We start from the raw sequence: 20,993 nt of genomic DNA on the forward strand, positions 1-20,993 counted from the left end.
TGAAATTCCCTTGACCAGTGGTTGAGCAGAAAATATTCCTGACCCCAATATCCAAACTCACGCTCAGCCCCGAAATGTCATTCAACCAGATGTTGAGTGGTATGTAGTACTTGAGAGCCGGGTGACAATCAGGATGATTGCCAACTATATCAGAAAATATGGACTCCAGGGGGTGACATTAGTCCAACCTAACCAAGACCAACGGGCGAACCTGCCCGGAGGCGCTTTCAGCGCCTGGATGAGGTACCATATTGAGGTAGGGGCTACCTTGCCTTTTTATTCATTCTTCCAAGGGGTGGCCAAATATTTCGGAGTCGCCCTTTTCCAAATAACTCCATGGGTATAGAATGCTTGCAGGACTCTATATCCTTTACAGCCACAAAAAATGGCCCGTGCCAACTCCTCATGAGGTTAACTATTGGTTTGACCTCAAATCCAACCCCAACCAAGAAGGTACGGGGTTCTTTCACTTTTGTCACCAGGAGACTAGGCGCACCTTCTTGACTGACACCACTCACATATCGAACGTGGGGAGGTACTACCAAGAGTATTTCCTTACGACCGACATGATCGCGAACAATCTAGCCTTTTCTCAAGGAGGTAAAACCTTTGTATCACTGGCTGTTAATCTTTATTTAGTGTTTCCTCCACACTTTCTTAAACTTTTAAAGCTTTTCAGACCCATGGCTGCGACCAGACCCCACTCCAGACATGGAGTTGAGATCAGCCCTCTTGGCCAGTATGACTGACGTGGAGAAAAGCATCAAACATCTTGTCACAGAGGCAAACCTTAGGCTGGTCAGCCTTTTGGCCCCTCATCAGGACATAAGGGAGTCAACAACGGGGAGTGCTACTGGCGGAGAAGTTCCCCAGCAGCACCCGGACGTGGAACAAACTCCTCCAAGGAGGGCCACCAGAGTAACAATCAGGGAACCTTCTAGCACCCTGTGGGCTGCCGCTCCCCCTGCCCCAAAGGGAAAAGGGAAAAAGAAAGCCACCGAACCCCTCGAGCCCCTCAACGAATCTTCGGAATAGAACGGTATTGATCTCTCGCACTTAGATAGCTTGCCAATTCATTGCCACTTATTTTACGGGGACGACAATTTTAAGTACGCTTCAAATTTAGATTCATCCTTCTTCATGCCAGAGAGTGAGTATAAGACTAGTAGAGTTTATATTGAAGCGACTAGTAATGATAGCTCGGGTATTTCACTTACAATTTTTTTTGTTTCTTTTCCAAACATAACATATTTAATTGTTTATACTGTCTCACTGCTTGAATGTTTGCTTTTGTTTCAGATATGGACTCCGAGTGCGTGTTTGACATATACAGCGCCCTCGATGCTCCCGCGACTCCCTCGACCAAAAAGAAAGCAAGCAAGAGGCATCCTGGGGAAAGCAGTAAAATTCCTTAGGCTAAAAAGCCTCACACTGCAGGCCTCCTAGAGGACGGACCCTCAGCCAATGCAACACTACCCCCTTCTCCTCACGAGCAGCAGACACCCCTTGCTCTTGCCAGGTCGACTCCATCTCCAGCGACCCCAACTGACCAAACTAAGCAGGATGGTCCTGCTTCCACCAAGGGCAACATAACAAGTCGTGCCTTTAGATCGGTCAAAGATAGGGTCGCGAAAATTGTGAAGCATGATCGCTGCCGAGAGGCGATGGCTACGACTGAGACAATGGATGTCGACAAGATCCTAACCCGCGCTTTAAATGATTTTGCCCGTGTAAGTTATCTTTTCCTGTGGAGACGACTTCTTGTATACTTTATAGTCATTTTAATCTTTGCTCTGATCACATGCATTTCTAACCCTTACCGCTAGCCGGCTACACTCGGGTGCTGTCACCGAGCAGTCTAAATGCTTGGATCAACAACATGCTGACGAACTCAAAGCTGTCGAAGTGAAATATGCTGAACAGCTTGCAGCGATGCTCGAGGAGAAGAACAAACTGGTTGATGAGTTGAAGGAGAAGCAAAGTGCTCTAGATAAGGCCATCGAGCAGAGAGACAACTTCAAGGAGTCTAACCGTGTCAATTACCACGTAGCTAAAAAGCTCGAAGAGGACTTGGCCGCGAGCAGACAGAAGACTACAACTTTGGAGGGTCGGGTCGAGGAGCTTGAGAAAGCCAATGCCAGCAATTTGGAAAGGTACAAGAATGCCACGAGTAAGTGTTTTTATGACTTCTGGAAACACAACCAGGGGGCAGACTTCAACTACCTTCCCGAACGCACAAGGCACGCCGAGACAGCCCGCTGCACTGCTCGACTGGCAGAGGAGGAGAAGGAAAGAGTACCTGCCTCGCCCGAAATCTCCTTGGCGACTGGCATGGACGGGGCGGAGAATGAAATTGCAGATGTCGTCGATTAGGGTACCCCTCAAGATCCTCCGGATTCGTAGTTTGCTATTTCTTTTAATCTTTCAAGTACTCGACCTACGGGTCGTAATGTAAAGACATTAATTTTTTATTGCTGCATGGGCAGCTATTTTCCTTTAAATCAGACAATTACATCCGAGCAGTTCTGCTCGCGGTGTAAAGTAATTCGTTTTTTATATTATAACACCTTTTTATTTTATTATAATATCTTGTTCGCATGACCGGATTTCACATAGCACTTTGGTTTGATTTAACAAAATACAAAATTTTGAATATGCTTTGCTTACTTGTACCTTATATGCCCTCCAAGTGATCGAGGAGCTTTAGGTCCTTGGTCACTTTCCTTGACCAGAACCTGTTCGAACATTACTGCTCGTAGAAATATAATTAGAATTATAATATAGCAAAAGAACACACGTAATGAGCAAATACTTGTAATAAATACAAAAATTGACAAGAAATGATTGGCTGCGCACAGTCCCCTATATTTCTCGTAATAAATGGACGAAACATGTCTCTACGAGTGATCAATAAGATCTTACATTATAAGCGATTGGTCACATAAAATGACCAACCCTTTTTCAAAACTTGTAAAAAGTAAAATTAATACAAGCCAATTCTTTGAGAATAATTGTTTATTGGTAATACTTGCACAGGTGTTCTCCATTCCAATAGCGAGGAACGAGATCTCCGTTTAAGCGTGCAAGATTATAAGTGCATGGGTGAATGACTTCTTCAATCTGGTATGGCCCTTCCCAATTAGGTTCGAGTACTCCAGCAGCTTGGTCGCGGGTATTCAGAAAAACTCTCCGGAGTACAAGATCTCCAACGCTGAACTTTCTTTCCCGCACTTTAGAGTTGAAATACCAAGCGACTTTTTTCTGGTACATAGCAACTCAGAGTTGGGCTTGTTCACGTTTCTCATCGATCAAGTCCAAGGATTCCATCAATAGCTGGCTGTTCGAATTTTGATCCTATGTTATTCGGCGATGCAAAGGCGAATCTAACTCAATAGGCAACATAACTTCATATCCATAAGCCAAAGAGAATGGAGTATGACCCGTTGCTATTCGGTGGGAAGTTCTGTACGAACAGAGTACTTCAGGAAATTGTTCTGGCCATGCCCCCTTAGCTTCTTCTAGCCTTTTCTTCAGTGTATCCTTCAGTGTTTTGTTAACTGCTTTAACCTGTCCATTTGCTTGGGGATGAGAAACTGAAGAGAAGCTCTTGATAATACCATGTAATTTGCAGAAGTCCGTGAATAAATCACTATCAATCTGGGTGCCATTATTCGAGACAATCTTCCTTGGCAATCCATAACGACACCAGTGCTTGTTTTGTATTTGACTCTAAGATTTTAAAGACTTTCACAACTCTGGTCAGATTTTCCTCATCGAGTTGGACCACTTCAAGGTCCTCGATGGGCCCCACTTCTTCTTCAAAATCCCCATAGTGAGGATCTAAGTCCCTATCCTCACTTTGGGCAACGCCCTATTTGGTGAGATGGAGGTGACGGCTCGTAAGTCGACCAAAATTGGTCTCCCGATTACAGCGTTGTATGCCGAAGGGCAATCAACTACTATAAAAGTAGTGAGTAATGTCCTATTAGTAGGAGCAATACTTGCTGTAACTGGAAGCCTAATCGACCCTGTAGGGCGAGCCCTTCACAAGAAAAACCATAAATGGTTTGGTTGCATGGCTCTAGGTCTTTGATGAACAACTTCATTCTTTCCAGTGAAGACTTGTACAGGATTTTGACCGAACTTCCTATGTCGACCAACACCCTTTTCATCATCATGTTGGCAATTTGTACATCTACGACCAGCGGATCGGAGTGTGGGAATCGCACGTGCTGGGCATCATCATCATAAAAGGTTATCAATTCCTCCTCTGTTTGGTGCTCCATCTTCCACACTCATCATCTCGATGTCTTTGTCGTGGCGTAGGGTTCAAGCATATCATTCCTTGCCTTCCCACTGTCTACTGCAAGATGTTGGCCTCCGCAGATGGTGAGTAAAGTTCCTGCCACAGGAGTTGGCTGTAGAGGTGGCGAGCATTGGCGTGCAGGGGTCTGCTCGTTGCCACCTTGAGCCTCTCACTGAGACCCTCTTGCGGCTCGCACATATCTTCATAAATGTCCCTGCCTGATCAGGAACTCAATCTCGTCTTTCAAATGGTTACATGTATTGGTGTCGTGCCTGTAGTCGTTGTGAAAATGACAGAACTTTGTCGTATCTCTCTTGGAGATATCTTTCCTTATAGCTGCGGGTCGTTTGTAAGGCACACTTGAGCTGGTCGCCTGGTAGACCTCAGCTCGGCTTTCAACAAGGGCAGTGTAGTTGGTGAATCTCGGTTCATACCGATTACCTTTGGGACGCTTATTCTCGGAGGTCGAGGGTTCGTTGTTCGCCCGCTTCCCAATATTTCTACCATTGTCGTTCCCGTTACCTTTGCCATTGCCATTGGGTTTTTCCGACCCATTGGCGGCTTTTGCAGGCTCTTCCTTGGGCCTCTAGTCTTTTGTTGGTGATTTCCTTCATTGGCAATCACGTCTTCAAGCTTGATGTACCGATTAGCTCAATCTAAGAACTCTTGTGTGCTTCTTACCCCATTCTTTCTGAGGCTGCTCCAGAGGGGTGAATGACATCTAACCCCAGCTGTTAGGGCCATCATCTTACCTTCATCGCCCACAGTTTTGGCTCCAGCTGCAACTCGCATGAAGCGCTGAACATATTCTTTCAAAGACTCTCCCTCTTTTTGGCGTATCCCGACCAGTTGGTTTGCCTCAGTGGGGTGCATGCGACTTGCATAGAACTGTCCGTAAAACTCCTTTTCGAATATTTCCAATGATACTATACTAGCAGGAGGGAACTTAAAGAACCACTCTGGGGCAGTGTCAGATAGTGTTGCTGGGAAGATGCGGCAGCGAGCATCATCTGGCACCTTTTGTATATCCATTGTATCTCAAACTTATTAACGTGAGATACAGGGTCTCCATACCCGTCAAAATTCGGTAGTGTTGGCATTTTGAATTTGCTAGGGGTTTCAGCCACAACAATCCACTATACGAAGGGAGTGCCTCTCCTCCGATCGTACTCAATGTGGGATGTTCGCCCCCCGACCAGCTGCTGCACCACCTGGTTCAGGGCATCGATCTGAGCCTGGACAGCTTCTGGGATTGATGGGGCCTCTTGCACCGGGGGAACGTACTCATCGTGCCTTTCTCGGCGGTAATTAAGTACGTCCCTCAGATCATCGTCTCTTTGTCGCTGCTTGTTGGCTCCCAGCCGACTAAAGACATTCTGCTACATGGGCTGCCTCCCAGCGTTATGGCCCACTGGTCAGTCCTCTCTTGGTGGGGGGGTCCTGCCCCCACCTCTTTCTTCATTCCTTCGACCAGCATTTCTTCTGCCAAATCGACCTCATTGTAGTCGTGGCCATCTCTGAATTGTCTCTGACTATGGTGCAACCGACTATTCACTTTGTTGCCTCCTTGGGCTAGCATTTTATGAGCGTTAGGGGGAGGCCTGCGCTGGTCGGTGGGTCCCCGTGCATTGTTATGCCGTTGGGGGCCCCTGACCACAGAGCCTATCTTGAAGTTCCTCCTGTTGGCGGAAGGACGGTGCCCCCTGCTCGGTAGATTTGGCTCTTCATCCCCTGAGTGTCTAGGGCTGCGGGGCGGTTGCCCGGCCCTATTTTGCCTCAGGCGCGGTGGATTGCCTCGACCAACCTGAGATGGAGGTTCCTGCTCAAGATCCCTAGGTGAGGCATCATCCTGAGCCACAGGCGGCTGCTCCAGCCTTTAATGGCTTTCTGGCTGGAGCGGAGGACTATGATTGGGACACCTTTGAGGTGGCCCGTTTGGTGGCTGGTCTGGCTGGGAGGCAGGCACAGCCTAATTCCTAGCCAGCTGGATGGCTACTTCAAGGGCGGCCGTGGCATCCCTCTGTCGACGATGCATCTCAGCCTGCCGCTCGCTCAGCTCCAGACGCTGGCGTTCTATTTCTCTTTGCTGCGACGCCATTATCTCTGCAACATTCTCTTGATTGTCCCTCAGATTGGCCAACTCATCCTGCAACACCCCCAGTGTTGCCTTCAAGGTTTCAGAATCTAACTCCTCCTCATCAAACTCCAAATGTGGTTCGTCCTCAGCCACATTTGGGGGAGGAGGCTGGGATGATGCAGCGCTAGCGGCCTGTCCGGTCTTCTTGGATGTTTTTCCATTAGATTCTTTCACAATCTCTCAATGAAAGCACCATAATCTTTACCCTCAAATTAGCCAACGACACGGAGTCAAATATATGACAGGAAATAGCACGACTCTTGAAAAGATAATCTAATGGAAAGGAAAAAACACCACGAATTATAGTGGTTCGGCCCCAGTGATTGGTTATGACCTACGTCCACTTTGTGATATTGTTATTATAGAATCTTAAAGTTATGATCAAAGAACTAGGGTTCTTGAGTTTCACAAACCTTAGGCATAATACAATCAGATGGTAACAACTCACCTTAGCGCGTTTTCTCTCAATGTTAAGCAAAAAAGCTAAAATGAATCCAAAAGTCCATTCCTTGATCTATTTCATGTGTATTTATAGGCTCAAGGATGTTACATATGATAACGTGTGATATCTTATCCTTAATAACCATGTATCAAGAATAATTAGGAAGATATATTAAAATGCAGTTAATATTAGATTACAACCTAAGAAGGAAAGAAATCGGGCTTCGCGACCAGCCTGGTCGTGACAAACATTAACACCGACATGGAGGCGCCCCTCTGGTCGATAGCCGAATAGCACCTCTGCCTTTTAATTCTGCCATGTGTCAATCCATGTGTAAACAGGAATCCTTGCCACATCATCAATGGCCTTTTTTGGGTAAACAGGAAGTATAAAATCCTACATAAAAATATATATATATATATAACTTTGTTAAATTTATGAAATAAGTTGTCTACAAACTTATAATTATTTTTAAAATCTTTGATACCTGATATATAATGATATACTTGATACTGCAATCTCCTCCATTAAGCCGAAGTGAATTATATCTTCTTGTGAGATATATAAATCATCCTCATGACCTAATATCTCAAAATCCATCGAAACTTTGACCATGAAACTTGGCTCCACATACTTCACAGTAGTTACTAGACAATTGAGAGAACAAGGAACCTCACTAGGAATCTTGAAGACTATCGAGGCACTAGCTTTACTTGACAGTACTTCATTTTGACTAGGAAGTCATTAAGAAGGATGAGGTTTCTCTTGTGTCATTGGGGCATTAGGTATTGCTTCTTTGTCTTCTTAGTTGGCTTCAAGATGAAAGTAACACATGTTACTCATTAGAAATAATTTAAACTCTAAATATAATTTTTTGTCTATGTCTTACCAAATCTCAATTGTAAGGAATGATTTGATGAGATGGCCACTCAACATTGTAGTCGACAGCGTGACGTACAAAAACGATCTCATCCCTAATAGGATGCTCACCTTTCCCTACCACTTGTGTCAATATATTGTTTGTCCCAACTTCTACAAGTGTCCCATCTTTTCTCTTATCTAGAAGGTCATCCTGTAATATTTAATTTTTTGAATTTAGCAATAAAATATCATGAAGGATAAAAAGACTCATAGTTCATAATAGTTTACAGCATACAATGTCGTCTCTTATAAGCTTGTCACGTTCATTTACATAATTTCCTGATGCATTTTTCCTTGCCTCATTCTAACAATAGATCGGTCTATTGGCTCATCTGTGCCCATTTTTAGTTTGTTATAACAAAATAAAACTCAATTAGTTATATATAAAATCGTTACAAAAATAAATAACAATAGTAAAATCTCACGTACAAGGTCAATTTCTATTTCTTCATAACTGTGTCGTGATGAATGATGAGGATACTCCAAAGCAGCGTGCCTCTCTTTCTGTTTTCTGCTAAATTCCTAATTCAATATTAATAATTAAACTTTTCAATAAGTTAATATACGAATAAAAAATTTTAAACTTGGTATTGTACACTTACTTGAAATTCTTTACTTTTTCTTTTGGTGACGAAGTTTTTCCATTCCTTCTCAGGAATGCTATATCCTTTTGGAGGCACATCTAATGCAGTGAGATTTGCTTCCAATAAATATTTAACTTATTTAATTTAATTCATTATAATATTTACAAATATATAATTTATTTCAAATTAAATATATATAATTTAAATTTATTTTTAACAAAATTATAAGGTAATATTAATCACTATAAGTTTATTACAACTAATTATACACAAATAAATTATATATTGTTTACCCAAAAAAGGTCATTGATGATGTACCAAGGATTACTTACACATAGACTGATACATGGTGGAATCAAAAGGCAGAGGTGCTGTTTGGCTATCGACCAGAGGCGCGCCTCCTTGTCGGCATTAATGTTTGTCACGACCGGGCTTGTCGTGAAGCCCGATTTATTTCCTTCTTAGGTTGTAATCTAATATTAACTGAATTTTAATGTCTCTTCATAATTATTCTTGATACGCGGTTATTAAGGATAAGATATGACACATTATCATATGTAACTCTCCTTGAGCCTATAAATACACATGAAATAGCTCAAGGAAAGGACTTTTGGATTCATTTTAGCTTTTTTGCTTAAGATTGAGAGAAAACGAGCAAAGGTGAGTTGTTACCATCTGATTGTATTACGCCTAAGGTTTGTAAAACACAAGAACCCTAGTTCTTTGATCACAACTTTAGGATTCTATAATAACAATATCATAAAGTGGACGTAGGTCATTACCAATCACTGGGGCCGAACCACTATAATTCTTGGTGTTTTTTCCTTTCCATTAGATTATATTTTCAAGCGTCATGCTATTTCCTGTCATATATTTGACTCTGTGTCGTTGGCTAATTTGAGGGTAAAGATTTTGGTGCTTTCATTGAGAGATTGTGAAAGAATCTTATGGCAAAACATCCAAGAAGACCAGACAGGCCGCTGGTGCTGCATCATCCCAGCCTCATCCCCCAAATGTGGCTGAGGACGAACCACATTTGGAGTTTGATGAGGAGGAGTTAGATTCTGAAACCTTGAAGGCAACACTGCGGGTGTTGCAGGATGAGCTGGCCAATCTGAGGGACAATCAAGAGAATGTTGCAGAGATAATGGCGTCGCAGCAAAGAGAAATAGAACGCCAACGTTAGGAGCTGAGCGAGCGGCAGGCTAAGATGGATCGTCGACAGAGGGATGCCACGGCCGCCCTTGAAGTAGCCATCCAGCTGGCTAGGAATCAGGCTGTGCCTGCCTCCCAGCCAAACCAGCCACCAAACGGGCCACCTCAAAGGTGTCCCTATCATAGTCCTCTGCTCCAGCTAGAAAGCCCTTAAAGGCCGGAGCAGCTGCCTGTGGCTCAGGATGATGCCTCACCTAGGGATCGTGAGCAGCATCCTCCATCTCAGGCTGGTCGAGGCAATCCACCGCGCCCGAGGCAAAATAGGGCCGGGTAACCGCCCCGCAGCCCTAGACGCTCAGCGGCCTCAGGGGATGAAGAGCCAAATCTATCGAGCAGGGGGCAACGTCCTGTCACCAACAGGAGGAACTCTGAGATAGACTCTGTGGCAGGGCCCCCCCACGGCATAAAAATGCACGGGGACCCACCCACTAGCACAGGCCTCCCCCTAACGCTCGAGAAATGCCAGTCCAAGGAGGCAACAAAGTGAATAGCCGGTAGCACCATAGTCAGCTACAATTCAGAGATGGCCACGATTACAATGAGGCCGATTCTGGCAAAAGAAATGCTGGTCGGAGGAAAGAAGAAAGGGGTGGGGGCAGAAGCCCCCCACCTAGAGAGGACCGACCAGTGGGCCATAACGCTGGGGGGCAGCCTAGGAAGCAGAACGACTTTAGTCGGCTGGGAGCCAGCGAGCAGCGACAAAGAGACGATGATCTGAGGGATGTACTTAATGACCGTCGAGAAAGGTACAATGAGTACATTACCCCAGGGCCAGAGGCCCCAGCAATCCCAGAAGCTGTCCACGCTCATATCGATGCCCTGAACCAGGCGATGCAGCAGCTGGTCGGGGGGCGAACATTCCACATTGAGTACGATCAGAGGAGAGGCACTCCCTTCGTACAGAGGATTGTTGTGGCTGAAACCCCCAGCAAATTCAAAATGCCAACACTGCCGAATTTCGACAGGTATGGAGACTCGGAATCTCACGTTAATAAGTTTGAGATACAAAAGGTGTCAGATGATGCTTGCTGCCGCATCTTCCCAGCAACACTGTCTGACACTGCCCCGAAGTGGTTCTTTAAGTTCCCTCCTGCTAGTATAGTATCATTGGAAATGTTCGTAAAGGAGTTTTACAGACAATTCTATGTGAGTCCCGTGCACCCCACTGAGGCAAACCAACTGGTCAGGATACGCCAAAAAGAGGGAGAGTCTTTGAAAGAATATGTTCAGCACTTCATGCGAGCTGCAGCTGGAGCCAAAACTGTGGGCGATGAAGGTAAGATGATGGCCCTAACTGCTGGGGTTATACGGCATTCACCCCTCTTGAGCAGCCTCAGAAAGAATGGGGTAAGAAGCACCCAAGAGTTCTTAGATCGAGCTGATCGGTAAATCAAGCTCGAAGATGCGATTGCCAATGAAGGGAAATCGCCAACAAAAGACAAGGAGCCCAAGGAGGAGCCCGCCAAAGCCGCCAATGGGTCAGAAAAATCCAATGGCAACGGCAAAGGTAACGAGAACGGCAATGGTAGAAATATTGGGAAGCGGGCGAACAACGTACCCTCGACCTCCGAGAATAAGCGTCCCAAAGGTAATCGGTATGAACCAAGATTCACCAACTACACTGCCCTTGTTGAAAGCCAAGCTAAGGTCTACCAGGCGACCAGCTCAAGTGTGCCTTACAAACGACCCGCAGCTATAAGGAAAGATATCTCCAAGAGAGATACGACAAAGTTCTGTCGTTTTCACAATGACTACGAGCACGACACCAATGAACGTAACCAGTTGAAAGACGAGATTGAGTTCCTGATCAGGCAGGGACATTTAAGAAGATATGTCCGAGCCACAAGAGGGTCTCAGCGAGAGGCTCAAGGTGGCAATGAGCAGGCGTCTGTACGCCAACGCTTGCCACCTTTACAGCCAGCTCATGTACCAGGCACTTTACTCACCATCTGTGGAGGCCCACATCTTGCAGGAGACAGTGGGAAGGCAAGGGAACGATAAACTCGAACCCTACACCACGACCAGGACATCGAGATGATGAGTGTGGAAGATCGAGCACCAAAATAGGGCTCGAACGAAGGAGGAATTGATAACCTTCCCTGATGATGATGCCCAGCACGTGCGATTCCCACACTCCGATCCACTAGTCGTAGATGTACAAATTGCCAACATTATGGTGAAAAGGGTGTTGGTCGACACAGGAAGTTCGATCAACATCCTGTACAAGTCTTCGCTGGATAGAATGAAGCTGTCCGTCAAAGACCTAGAGCCATGCAATCAAACCATTTATAGTTTTTCTGGTTAAAGGCTTGCCCCAACAGGGTCGATTAGGCTTCCAGTTATAGCAGGTACTGCACCTGCTAATAGGACATTACTCACTACTTTTATAGTAGTTAATTGTCCTTCGCCATACAACGCTGTAATCGGGAGACCAATTTTGGTCGACTTACGAGCTGTCACCTCCATATGGCACCTCGCTATGAAATTCCTAACGGACGTAGGGAGAGGATGCATATTGGGAAACAAGAGAGAAGCGAGGGAGTGTTACAATGCCTCGATCACCAAGGGGAAGAAGGGTGTGTCGAGAGACGCCACTCGAAAGGAGTTGCAAATGGCGACTGATGTTCAGGCCCACTAAGGTGATAATCTCACCAAATAGGGTGTTGCCCAAAGTGAAGATAGGGACTTAGATTCTCGTTTTGGGGATTTTGAAGAAGAAGTGGGGGCCATCGAGGACCTTGAAAAGGTCCAACTCGATGAGGAAAATCCGACCAGAGTTGTGAAAGTCTATAAAAGCTTAGAGACATCAACAAAACTAGCACTGGTGAAGTTTTAAAGGAGGAACTAGGAGGTCTTTGCCTGGTCGCATAAAGACATGGTAGGGATAGATCCTGCAGTCTTCAGCCATGTCCTAAACATCAGCAAGAATTATCCACCAGTACAACAAAAAATAAGGCTACTCGACAAAGATAGATCAAGGGCCTTGAAAGAGGAAGTCGAGCAGCTGAAGGAGAATGGGTTCATCAGGGTGGTGTTTTATCCATCGTGGGTCTCTAATCCCGTACTAGTGCCCAAGACGAATGGCAAGTGGCGTACGTGCATGGATTTTACAGACCTAAATAAAGCCTGCTCCAAAGATTGTTTCCCACTCCCAAGGATCGACCAACTGGTCGATGCCACTGTAGGGCATGAGATCCTCTAATTCATGGATGCGTACTCCGGTTATAATCAAATTAGTATGCATCCCCCTGATGAAGATCATACTAGATTTTGGACTGATACAGGGCTGTACTGTTACAAAGTGATGCCTTTCTGTTTAAAAAACGCTTGTGCGACTTACCAGTGACTCGTCAACCACATGTTTGATCGGCACAAACATGGAGGTCTACGTCAATGACATGCTGGTCAAGTCAAAGAAAGCAGAAGGGCATGTAAGGGATTTACAGGAGTGCTTCAGCGTCTTGAACAAATATCAGATGAAGTTAAATCCTCTTAAATGCTCCTTCGGAGTAGGATCAGGGAAGTTCTTGGGATTTATAGTCAACTCGAGAGGAATTGGAGCCAATCTCGAGAAAATTAAAGCCCTGATCGATATGAAGTCGCCAGCAAAGGTCAAGGATGTTCAAAGCTTAACTGGAAGAATTGCCGCTATTAGTAGATTTATTTCAAAGTCAACAGATAAGTGCGTCCCATTCTTCAATCTACTTAGAGGCAATAAGAAGTTCGAATGGACAAAGGAATGCAAACAGGCCTTTCAAGCATTAAAAACACATATGGCAGAACCACCCATCCTGTCAAAGCCAGTCGATAAAGAAACTTTGTTCATCAACCTAGCAATCACAGAATATGTTGCTAGTGCCGTCTTAGTAAGAGAAGAAGAAGGCTTGCAATAGGCAGTCTACTATGTAAGCAAAAGGCTGATTGGAGCAGAACAGCGGTACCCGCCCATCGAGAAACTAGCCTATTGCCTAGTTTTGGCCTCTAGGAAGCTACGACCTTACTTTCAAGCTCATCAAATTACGGTCTTGACCAACCAGCCTCTTCGACAAGTCTTGCAAAAACCAGAGGCTGCAGGTAGATTGCTAAAATGGGTAGTCGAACTCGGGCAGTTTGACATATCTTACTTATCGCAAGCAGCGATAAAAGGTCAAGCCTTCACTGACTTCATTGTGGAATTAACTGAGTTTACGAATGGTGAGCAGGTTGAAGAGCTCAACGAACCTGAAAGTCAAATCCAAGCACCCACATGGAAATTATTTACAGACGGCTCTTCTAACGAGTCCCACGCTGGGGCATGAGTGATATTGATAACACAGGAGGGGCATCGATTCGACTGTGCAATCAGATTTGACTTCACTGCTTCTAACAATGAGGCCGAGTATGAAGCACTACTCGCTAGACAAAGGTTAGCTAGGGACATGAATATAAAAGTGCTTGACATCTATAGTAATTCTCAGCTGGTGGTGAATCAGGTCCTGGGAGAATAACAGGCACGAGGTTTAAATATGGTTGCCTATCTGAACAAAACGAAGGATCTATTGGCACAGTTCGACAAATATAGTCTCTAGCATGTGCCTCGCGATCAGAATTCCAACGTGGACGCTTTGGCAAAATTGGCAAGTGCGAAGGATGCTGATACTCTAAACATAGTGCCAGTCAAGCGACTATCTGTACGAAGCATCCAAACAACAGAGACCACTCTGGTGATCTAGATGGTGGACACATGGATGGCACCATATGTAGAGTATCTAACAAACAATGTGTTACCAACGGACAAAAACAAAGACAGGAGCCTTCAGCGGCAAGCTGCTAGGTATATCCTGGGCAATGGAATCCTGTACCGAAGGGGATACTCAATGCCACTCCTCAGATGTATTACAAAAGAGAAAGTCAAAGAATTGATGAAAGAGGTGCACGAAGGTTTTTGTGGAGACCACGCTGGGGGGCAGAGTTTGTCAAAAAAGACCCCAAGGAAAGGATATTTCTGGGCAACGATGAATGAAGACTCAATGGAATTCGTGCGAAGGTGTGATAAATGCCAGAGATTCCCCAAAATCCCGCGAGCAGCCCCCAATGAGCTTAAACAGATGCAAATCCCTTGGCCATTTACAATTTAAGGGATCGTCCTTATTGAATCTTTACCCACAGAAAAAGGCGGTGTAAATTATGCTGTGGTTTCCGTCGACTACTTCACCAAATGGGCCATAGCTAAATCGCTTGCAACCATAACGACCAAGAAGGTGCTGGATTTTGTGATCAAAAACATCATTTGTCGTTATGGATTGCCAAGGAAAATTGTCTCAGATAATGGCACCCAGTTTGACAGTGATTTATTCACGGACTTCTGCAAATGACATGGTATTATCAAGAGATTCTCTTCAGTTGCTCATCCCCAAGCAAATGGACAAGTTGAAGTAGTTAACAAAATGATGAAGGATACACTGAAGAAAAGGCTAGAAGTAGCTAAGGGGGCATGGCCAGAACAATTTCCTGAAGTACTTTGGTCATACAGAACTTCCCACCGAACAGCAACGGGTCATACTCCATTCTCTTTGGCTTATGGATATGAAGCTATGTTGCCTGTTGAGTTAGATCTGCCTTCGGATCGCCGAATAACGTAAGATCAAGATTCAAACAGTGAGTTATTGATGGAATCCCTGGACTTGATCGATGAGAAACATGAACAAGCCCAACTCCGAGTAGCAGCGTACCAGCAAAAAGTCGCCCGGTATTTCAACTCTAAAGTGCACGAAAGAAACATTAGTGTTGGAGATCCTGTACTCCGGAGAGTTTTTCTGAATACCCGCGACCAAGCTACTAGAGTACTCGGACCTAAATGCTGGGGTTAACCGCCATTCACCCCTCTAGAGCAGCCTTAGAAAGAATGGGGTAAGAAGCACCCAAGAGTTCTTAGATTGAGCTGATCGGTACATCAAGCTCAAAGACGTGATTGCCAATGAAGGGAAATTGCCAACAAAAGACTAGGGGCCCAAGTAAGAGCCCGCCAAAGTCGCCAATGGGTCGGAAAAACCCAATGGCAAAGGCAACAGGAACGGCAATGGTAGAAATGGTGGGAAGCGGGCGAACAACGAACCCTCGACCACCGAGAATAAGCATCCCAAAGGTAATCGGTATGAACCAAGATTCACCAACTACACTGCCCTTGTTGAAAGTCTGAGCTGAGGACTACCAGGTGACCAGCTCAAGTGTTCCTTACAAACGACCCGCAGCTATAAGGAAAGATACCCCAAAGAGAGATACGACAAAGTTCTGTCATTTTCCCAACGACCACGGGAATGACACCAATGAATGTAACCAGTTGAAAGACGAGATTGAGTTCCTGATCAGGCAGGGACATTTATGAAGATATGTGCGAGCCGCAAGAGGGTCTCAGTGAGAGGCTCAAGGTGGCAACGAGCAGACCCCTGCACGCCAACGCTCGCCACCTCTACAGCCAACTCCTGTGGCAGGAACTTTACTCACCATCTGCAGAGGCCAACATCTTGCAGTAGATAGTGGGAAGGCAAGGGAATGATACGCTTGAACCCTACGCCACGACCAGGACATCGAGATGATGAGTGTGGAAGATCGAGTACCAAAAAAGGCTCGAACAGAGGAGGAATTGATAACCTTCCCTGATGATGATGCCCAGCACGTGCGATTCCCACAATCTGATCTACTGGTCATAGACGTACAAATTGCCAACATGATGGTGAAAAGGGTGTTGGTCGACACAGGAAGTTCGATCAACATCCTGTACAAGTGTTCGGTGGAAAGAATGAAGTTGTCCGTCAAAGACCTGGAGCCATGCAACCAAACCATTTATGGTTTTTCTGGTGAAGGGTTCTCCCCAATAGGGTCGATTAGGCTTCCAATTGCAGCAGGTACTACACCTTTTAATAGGACTTTACTCTCTACTTTTATAGTAGTTGATTGTCCTTCGGCATACAACACTGTAATCGGGAGACCAATTCTGGTCGACTTACGAGATGTCACATCCATATGGAACCTTGCTATGAAATTCCCAATGGACGCAGGGATAGGATGCGTATTGGGAAACCAAAGGGAAGCGAGGGAGTGTTACAACGCCTCGATCACCAAGGCGAAGAAGGGTGTGTCGAGAGACGCCATTGGAAAGGAGTTGCAAATGGCGACTGATGTTCAGGCCCACTCGGGTGAAAATCACACCAAATAGGGCGTTGCCCAAAGGAGGATAGGGACTTAGATCCTCGCTTTGGGGATTTTGATGAAGAAGTGGGGCCCATCGAGGACCTTGAAGAGGTCCAACTCAATGAGGAAAATCCGACCAGAGTTGTGAAAGTTGGTAAAAGCTCAGAGACAACAACAAAACAAGCACTGGTGTCGTTATGGATTGCCAAGGAAGATTTTCTTGGACAATGGCACCCAGTTTGACAGTGATTTATTCACGGACTTCTGCAAACGACGTGGTATTATCAAGAGCTTCTCTTCAGTTGCTCATCCCCAAGCAAATGGACAAGTTGAAGTAGTAAACAAAATGCTGAATGATACACTGAAGAAAAGGCTAGAAGAAGCTAAGGGGGCATGGCCAGAACAATTGCCTGAAGTACTTTTGTCGTACAGAACTTCCCACTGAACTGCAACGGGTCATACTCCATTCTCTTTGGCTTATGGATATGAAGCTATGTTTCCTATTGAGTTAGATCCGTCTTCGCATCGCCGAATAACGTATGATCAAGATTTGAACAGCCAGCTACAGATGGAATCCCTGGACTTGATCGATGAGAAATATAAACAACCCCAACTCTGAGTAGTTGCATACCAGCAAAAAGTCGCCCGGTATTTCTACTCTAAAGTGCACGAAAGAAAGTTCAGCGTTTGAGATCATGTACTTCGGAGAGTTTTTTTGAATACCCGCGACCAAGCTGATGGAGTAATCGAACCTAATTGGGAAGGGCCATACCAGATTGAAGAAGTCCTTCACCCAGGCACTTATAAGCTTGCACGCTTAAATGGAGATCTCGTTCCTCGCTATTGGAATGGAAAACACCTGCGCAAGTATTACCAATAAACAATTCTTCTTAAAGAATTGGCTTGTATTAATTCTACTTTTTACAAGTTTTGAAAAAGGGTTGGTCATTTTATGTGACTGGTCGCTTATAAGTGTAAGATCTTATTGATCACTCGTACAGACATGTTTTGTCCATTTATTATGAGAAATATAAGGGATTGTGCGCAGCCAGTCATTTCTTGCCAATTATTGTATTTATTACAAGTATTTGCTCATTACGTTTGTTGTTTTGCTATATTATAATGCTAATATATTGCTACGAGCAGTAATGTTCGAACAGGTCTGGTCAAGGCAAGTCACCAAGGACCTCAAGCTCCTCGATCACTTGGGGGGCATATAAGGTACAAGTAAGCAAATCATATTGTTAAAAGGTATGTAAAAATATGAGCAAAATAAGTGAAAGCATGCTAGGGTACTTAGAGTACTTTTCAAAATTTTGTATTTTTTTAAATCAAACCAAAGTGCTATGCTAAGTTCGGTCATGTGAACAAGATATTATAATAAAATAAAAAGGTGTTATAATATCAAAAACGAATTACTTTACATCGCGACCAGAACTGCTCGGATGTAATTGTTTGATTAAAAGGAAAATAGCTGCCCATGTAGCAATAAAAATTAATGTCTTTACATTACGACCCGTAGGTCGAGTACTTGAAAGATTAAAAGAAATAGCAGACTACGAATCCAGAGGATCTTGAGGGGTACCCTAATCGACGACATCTGCAGTTTCATTCTCCGCCCCGTCCATGCCAGTCGCCAAGGAGATTTCGGGGGAGGCAGGTACTCTTGCCCTCTCCTCCTCTGCCAGTCGAGCAGCGCAGCGGGCTATCTTGGCTTGCCTTGTGCGTTCGAGAAGGTAGTTGAATTCTGCCCCTGGTTGTGTTTCCAGAATTCATAAAAACAATTACTCGTGGCGTTCTTGTACCTTTCCAAATTGCTGGCATTGGCTTTCTCAAGCTCCTTGACCCGACCCTCCAAAGTTGTAGTCTCCTGTCTGCTCGCGGCCAAGTCCTCTTCGAGCTTTTTAGCTGCTCGGTAATTGACGCGGTTAGACTCCTTGAAGTTGTCTCTCTGCTCGATGGCCTTACCCAGAGAACTTTTCTTCTCCTTCAACTCCTCAGCCATTTTTTTCTTCTCCTCGAGCACCGCTGCAAGCTGTTCAGCATATTTCGCTTCGGCAGCTTTGAGTTCGTCAGCATGCTGTTGCTCCAAGGATTTAAACTGCTCGATGACAGTACCCGAGCGTAGCCGACCAGCGGTAAGGGTTAGAAATTCCTGCGATCAGAGCAAAGATTAGTCTGACTATAAAGTATACAAGAAGTCGTCTCCACAGGAAAAGATAACTTACACTGGAAAATTCATTTAAAGCGCGGGTTAGGATCTGGTCGACATCCATTGTCTCAGTCGCAGCCATCGCCTCTCGGAAGCGGTCGTGCTTCACAATTTTTGTGACCCTGTCTTTGATCGATCTAATGGCACGACTTGTTATGTCGCCCCCAGTGGAAACAGGAGTCGACCCGACAAGAGCAGGGGGTGTCTATTGCTCGTGAGGAAAAGGGGGTGGTGTTGCATTGGCTGAGGGTCCGTCTTCTGGGAGGCCTGCAGTGCGAGGCTTCTTAGCCTGAGGCATTTTACTGCTTTCCCCAGGAGGCCTCTTGCTCGCTTTCATTTTGCTCGAGGGAGCCGCGGGAGCATCAGGGGCGTTGTATATGTCGAACACGCACTTGGAGTCCATATCTGAAACAGAAGCAAACATTCGAGCAGTGAGACAGTATAAATAATTAAACATGTTATGTCAGGAAAAGAAACATAAAAAATTGTAACTAAAATACCCGAGCTATCATTACTGGTTGCTACATTATAAACTCTACTAGTCTTATACTCACTCTCTGGCATGAAGAAGGATGAATCTAAATTTGGAGCATACTTAAAATTGCCGTCCCCGTCAAATAAGTGACAGGGAATTGGCAAGATATCTAAGAGCGAGAGATCAGTACCATTCTCGTCCAAAGATTCGTTGAGGGGCTTGAGGAGCAGCAGACCGCGGGGTGCTGGAAGGTTCCCTAATTGTTACTCCGGTGGCCCTCCTCAGAGGAGTTTGTTCCATGTCCGGGTGCTGCTCGAGAACTTCTCTACCAGTAGCACTCCCCACTGTTGACTCCTTCATGTCCTAATGAGGGGCCAAAAGGCCGACCAGCCTATGGTTAGCCTCTGTGAGCAGATGTTTGACGATTTTCTCCACGTCAGTCATACTGGCCAAGAAGGCTGATCTCAACTTCATGTCTGGAGTGGGGCCTGGTCGTAGCCATGGGCCTAAAAAGCTTTAAAAGTCTAAGAAAGTGTGGAGGAAACACTAAATAAAGATTAACAGCCAGTGATACAAAGGTTTTACCTCCTTGAGCAAAGGCCAGATTGTTTGCGATCATGTCGGTCGTAAGGAAATACTCCTGGTAGTACCTCCCCACGTTCGATATGTGAGTGGTGTCAGTCAAGAAGGTGTGCCCAGTCTCCTGGTGACAAAAGTGAAAGAACCCCGTACCTTCTTGGTTGGGGTCGGATTTGAGGTCAAACAAATAGTTAACCTCATGAGGAGTTGGCACGGGCCATTTTTTGTGGCTGTAAAGGATATAGAGTGCTGCAAGCATTCTATACCCATTGAGAGTTATTTGGAAAGGGGCGACTCTAAAATAGTTGGCCACCCCTTGGAAGAATGAATAAAAAGGCAAGGTAGCCCCTACCTCAATATGGTACCTCGACCAGGCGCTGAAGGCGCCTCCGGGTAGGTTCGCCCGTTGGTCTTGGTTAGGTTGGACTAATGTCACCCCCTGGAGTCCATATGTAGAGTCCAAGAACTTTACTTAGCTAAGATAGATAATAGTGTGATAGTATTTATAGCATTATCTTTGTTACTGTGGATTTTTGGTTCAGACCGGGAATTATTTGGACACTCATAGTAGTACTTATAGATTTTCTAAGTTTAACCTATAGTTTAAGAATATTAAGTATAACCTAAGATTTGATTAATGTGACTGATATTAAGGATTATATTATTATATTATAAGGTTTAGACATCAACCAATAGGATTTTAAGCACATGTTTTGAATGGTAATTAAGGATTAAGATTTTTGAGGATTAAATATAATAAGGAGTAAAGTTTGAATGTTATAGGGTCAGTCAGCAGCTTTGAGTACGTTGAGGGCTTAGTCAAGGCTGTTTACTCCATTCAAACTTAGCTAAAAATGTGTAATTTCGTGTTTAAATATTCAGCGTGTGCCGATATATCGCAGCTATAGGGGGCGATATGTCGCAGCACGTAGATACGGAAAACACGAAACGA

Source organism: Humulus lupulus, chromosome 1 (assembly GCF_963169125.1).
Source record: "Humulus lupulus chromosome 1, drHumLupu1.1, whole genome shotgun sequence".
NCBI classification, from domain to species: domain Eukaryota; kingdom Viridiplantae; phylum Streptophyta; class Magnoliopsida; order Rosales; family Cannabaceae; genus Humulus; species Humulus lupulus.